Genomic DNA, 6,262 nt, shown 5'->3' on the forward strand with positions numbered 1-6,262 from the left:
TATTACTAGGCCTTGGGCCCATATCCTCAAATACAACAATTTTTTTTAGTGCAATAAGCAAAGTAACACAGGACAAAACATGCCCCCATTAAACATACAGAGCAGAACATGCTCTGACACATTGGAGGTCCAGGCCTACACATTCTGCTTGAAGTAGGCCTATCATTGGTAGACATGAAGCCTGTCATTGGTTTTTACAAGACTCTTAATATCAGGCTCCAGGTGGCTAACTGACAGAGTGAGAATGTCATGAAGGTGAGAGTCAGATAAAGCATTTCTCAGTTTGGACTTATTAAGATTCATCAGGCTGAATGCCTGCTCACAGACATAGGTACTTCCAAAGAGGCTAAAATCACCTGTGCATGTTTGCGGATCTTGCCATATCTGTGTGCAGGAACACATTTGTAAAAGTCCTGTAAAGAAAGCTCTCTAAACCAGCAACGGAGGTGTGAATCAGACTGAAGTTCCAAAAGTTCCATTTGAAGCTCCTCACTAGCTGCGTTTCCATCTAAAAGGTGATGCAAATCTTTAGAAAGTTCGCAAAAAAGTAATTTCGAATTAGGTGCGTTTCCATCAAGTGGTTGGAGCGGAATAGGGTGATGACGTTACACATTGATGTCGGCAGGGTTGCTATGGCCGGTCGTTATGCGGAAATCGGAAAGACTGTCAGTCCTGTGTTTTCAAAGATCACTACGTCACAGCTGTTTCGAAAAATGTGTTTCCATCTCCCCTTTTGCGAATTTACTCTTTCGCATTTCTCAAAAACCACCTCAAGCGAGCGGATAAACCTTTTTGCGAATTAGAGGATTTTTATGCGAATTTTGGTGTTTCCATCACCGTTTACTGATTCGATACTTCAAAGTTCGCATAAAATCAGGGGGATGGAAACGCACCTACTGACTGCATCCACATTTACAGAAAAGGGTTGCGCAAACAGCACAAATGCTGTTTCGTTACCACGAAAATCTTCAAAGCGAAGGTCAAACTCCACCACAAGATCGCTGAGAATGTTGATGTATTTTGGTGTGTCTTCCTCCATCAACCCAACTTCTCTGAGGCTGGGAAAATGTGTCAAATTTCATAAATGTACAGACACAAAGACAAAAATAGCAATGTAAGATGCATGGTTGTTCATTTGATTTTAAATTAAATACCAAACATCAATCAAATGAGAAAAAAACTTTTTTGTTTTTGTTTATGGCTGCAGTATGAAAAACAAATACTGTTACTGATTTAATGCCTAGATTTAAATAGAACATTTATTCTCCACAAACACAAAGTATTAGGGGTGGGTAAAAAAATCGATACGGCAATATATCGCGATACTTTGCTGGCCGATAAAATATCGATTTGTTCAACTCCAAATATCGATACTTTGTTGTTAAAGGGGTAGTTCGGAATTTTGGACATAGGGCCTGATTCCGAAGTGAGCATTGGTGTTCTATATCACTGGAGACAGTTTTTCAACACATTTCATTCAGTCCTTCTAGTTGCAGAGTTCGCTCGTGCTAGGCTAGCGCACGTCAACGGGCAATGCTAGCCTGCTATTAAAAACAGTCTTACCCACTCCACAGTACACCCGAGGTAAATCAATTATAACGACAGACTATAAATCTAAATGTCTGTTTATAGAATAATGTTTGAAATAAAACCAACCTTGCATTGCATTGCATTTTGAGGGAATTGCGGGGTCTCAGCACAGCAGCAGTGTTTATATTCCTGTAGCCTACGTAGGCTACGGCAGCGGCGGACTGATACCTAGGTTACCTGCCGCTGTCATTGCTACGCAAACGCAGAGTACAGTGAACGAAGGAATTCTACAAGCGTATTAAATTAACAAGATATGGCCAGAGAATGTCTAATATGACGGGCTCTGATATGGCCACGTTTGGAGGAGTTAGCGATGCATCTGCTTTTGAAGACGATTATGAGGAATGTGTTGTATCCAACGAACCGTACATGTACGAGCCGGTGTTTTGATGTCAAAGCCAGCAGCAACAAGCCACAGTTGAGTCCTTTCTGGATCTCGCACTGGAAATTGGTGGAAACTTTGTGGTGCCCATCTGTACCGTTTATTTCTACAATTTCTAAAAGCACACTGAACCATCATGTTGCCTAGTCGTTCAATTGCGCTTCTGTCCCACGCTTCTCTGTTTACGTTCTTCTGTCGTGATTCGGTTACAAACCTAACCAGCGCATAGTAGAATTCCGCTTCTGCTGAGAAAGTAGTCCCTCGATGATTCATGCGATGCATGGTTAGTTTTATTTCTAACATTATTCTATCAACACAGACATTTAAATCTATAGTCTGGCGTTATAATTGATTTACCTCGGGTGTAGGCTACTGTGGAGTGGGTAAGACTCAACCTCAACCGAGCCAGATGACGCTGCACAACTTTTTGCCCTCCACCTCACCTCGCGCACAGCGCATAACAGAGGCGATTGTGCACTTTATCTGTAAGGATTTACGCCCTTATAGCGTCGTTGATAATGCTGGATTCAGGTGGATGCTGCACACTTTAGAGCCACGTTACAAGATACCACAACGAGGGTACATGGTGGACACAGCTGTACCCGCAATGTATGAAGAGGTGAAGAAAGCGGTTAAAACATCCCTTGGCGCTGCGCAACGAGTTGCATTGACCTGCGACGGATGGACCTCCAGAGCCACACAGTCGTATGTGACCATAACGTCCCACTACATCTCCGACGACTGGGAAATGGTTACGCATGTTTTGCAAACGAGGGCAATGCATGAGAGCCACACCGGCAGTAACATTGCGGGTTTGCTGAAGAGGGCCGTGGACGAATGGGGCATTCAGGATAAGGAGCCAGCCATTGTCACCGACAACGCCAGAAACATGACCAGCGCAGCAGAGCTAGTCGGTATGCCGCATTTTAAATGCTTCGCGCATACACTAAATTTGTCTTCTCAGCGCGCACTGAAGTTGCCAGCAGTCCAGTTTACTTTATTATTTATTTTGATTAGAGGAACAAAAGGGCTATTCTGCACTTTATTTTCTTATACTTTTTTACTGCATGCACATAGGTAGGCTATTTTATTTTCATTTGAACTTCAGTTCAGATTTCATACTGTGAAAAACTACTGTGCACTTTATTTCAGTTTTCAGCTCAGTGTTTCAGCTGTAAGAAATAAAACAAATATTGTTAATGTTTCATTCATTGAAATAAAAAATAGCTGTTATGAATGAAATGGTTTTGACTCAATTTGTCCTCTGATCAATATAATCTGAAATACATAAACTCTTTAAATCGCAATATCGTGATATGTATCGTATCGTGAACCAAGTATCGGGATACGTATCGTATCGTGAGGTTCATGCCAATACCCACCCCTACAAAGTATGCATGTAACAAATATAATAACATGGTAGTGATCAATAACAAGCCTACTACATTGTTTTGTGTTCAATAACATATTCAAGTTAGATCTCACCTGTTGAGAGATGTCTGCTAAGCAACTGGAGCTTTTGCTTGAAGGCTCTGACATGGTCGTACAGCTGAGTGATTATCTGGTCTCTCCCTTGAAGCTGAAGATTGAGGATATTCAGCAGCTCTGTGATGTCCACAAGAAAAGCCAGATCTGCAAGCTAGTGATTGTTTGAGGGCACTTGAATGCTGTTCTCCTTTATGGCTTGAAACACCCTGATTTCCTCACGCAGCTCAAAGAAACGTTGTAAAACTTTCCCGCGGCTCTGCCACCACACCTCCTGGTGGTCAACCCGGTATCACGCGATTTCGTGCTCATGCGCACAAACGTTAATCTATTGAAGCGTGTTCCAGAGCACGATAGTCCGACTTTTTTCGTGCTACACAGAACGAAATGTAAACCAATGCATTCTGAATGGGAGTGTTCTCAGACAATTAACGTGCTCCACAAAACGGTACGAGAGAGAGAAAGAGAGAGAGAGGGAGGGACAGAGAGGCTTCAGAAAGGGTGTTCTCAGATAGTACAGTGCACCCTAGTTATGTTTATGCCAAAACCACAAATGCTATATATACTGTATAGGCCTATATATATATTGCCTAATTATATATATTGACTATATATATATATATATATATAATTAGGCTATAATTATATTATTTAGCGTGTAATGAGACAATCAATAGCCAAATTGTAGAAGATGCCCGAGAATCTCCGGAGATATCAGCATGGGAAATCGGCGCATCAGACCCATGAACCTATAAAGAAAGACGTCATCTCAAGCGGGAGAGAACGTTTGCGGTGCTGGTTTGTGTCACGTAAGTACAGGGCTCTCATGTCTCATGCATTTGGCGTGAGACACACGCAATTCAACCCATGCACACGCTCAAACCTGGTCTCACGAAAATACGTGACACTGTCACGTTATTTAATCTATTGAAACGTGATCAGGGACACGTAGACCTATTTTCTAAATTTTGTATTTCAATTGGAAGTAGGCTATTTGTCGTGTCACTAAGCACGACTTCCAAACTAAGGTTCTCTCCGGGAGCGTTCTCCCTAATGTCCCTTATGGAGCTCCGTACAGATCATTCATTGTTGAAAATTGTCTGTGATAACTAACAAATGACAGCTTTTGACCACCTGTTTCTACTTATAATTGTCTGTGATAACTAACAATATGACAGCTTTTGGCCACCCGTTTCTACTTTCACCTTTGATACTGAGAAATTGTGACAATACACGGATATATTAAATGCAGGTGCGCTGCTCTGTAGGACTATCTAAGCGAGCTAAAATTACCTATCAGTAAAATGTACACATTTCCCATTAATTCAGGATGTTTCCTAGCAATGGAAATTATCAGCAAGGGCAGTGAAAATATGAGTGTTTTTTTAAAATGTGGTCTTGTGTCTCACTTTACCCCGTCTTAGGGGTAAACTGAGTCAGACCAGATAAATCAAGGGGGTAAAGTGAATCGGCTGGGGGTAAACTCACTTACTTTATCGACTCTGAAACTACCCTAACAACACATGTTCTAACAGTTAGAATCCTGACAGCTAGCTTGACAACCACACATTCCAGAACTAATTTCGGACTAGTAACAGAATCATGGGGATTGGTCAATTAAACACTTTTTCTAAACACTTGAAAGTAACTCTGAACAAAATCAAATACAACATACTGGTAGTATAATTCAAAATGTTTTAATTAACATTCAAATGACAGATAGAACCAGATAGATTAGAACACAGTCTGGGGGTCAGAACACAAAAAAGAAACAGCTAGAACAGCCTGGGACTCAGAACACAGGACTAGGTCCACCTGGATCAGAACATCAGCCTACTGTCGTACTCTACATTCCAGCCCTGAAGGTTACAGGGAAAGATGAGGAGTCGTTCTCTCCGTGTGGTTTCTCCAGGCCTTTTAGGTTGAGGCAGCTTCTTCACCACATCATGCTCTCTAGGGAATCATGTGTAGCTTACCTGCTGTGGCTTTTGTACTGTAAAGACGCCTGTTTCATCCACATTGTGAATCATGTGTGGAATCATGTGTGGAGGGAATGTATGCCTGTTAAAGATGAGACGCAAGGGAAGAACCTTATCAGAATCGAAACCAAATCTTACAGGTAAAACCTCCATAAAACATTTGCAACTAAAGAATTAATTCTGTCACCTATCCATCACTACAGCCAGATTGTCAAAGAACTCCCTGACTCTAGTTTTATTGAAGACTGTAGGGATGTTGCCTCTGGAGTTCAGAGAGAGAGATGGCAACGTGCTAGGAAGCTGCCAAACCAATTTGCACCTAGAGTAGACAATTCATTTTACTTCCCCTTTCTCTTTTTTCTTCATGAATCTTAGGAGGCTTGACATGTCAATATTTCTGTCCCTTGCAGCTGGTCTTATAGACATCTTCTCTTCCTTGACCTCAGCGGCTGCACTCTCAATCTCCTCGAGGGGTGTTTGCCCCAGGTTGCTTCCTGCTGTATTGCCTTGGCATGATGGCTTTTGTACAATGTTTATGACATTAAAAATAAAACATATGTAATGTAATATTACATTAGAATATGTTTAAGACTAAACTCAACTTGTGCCTCATGGTGGGGTAAAGTGAGACACTGTCTCACTTTACCCCACAGAATTTGTCTCACTTTACCCCACCACCACCATTTTAGAAAAAACGACCTCTCTTAGTAATTCAGGCTAATCTTCAGCTAGCATCATCACATGGTTTTATATGTTGGTAGTTCATCAACATGTATAATATATGATTTTCTACCTGAATCAATTAGATTTGGCACAACAGTTGATT

This window comes from Gadus macrocephalus, chromosome 11 (genome assembly GCF_031168955.1).
Source record: "Gadus macrocephalus chromosome 11, ASM3116895v1".
In the NCBI taxonomy this organism is placed as follows: Eukaryota; Metazoa; Chordata; class Actinopteri; order Gadiformes; family Gadidae; genus Gadus; species Gadus macrocephalus.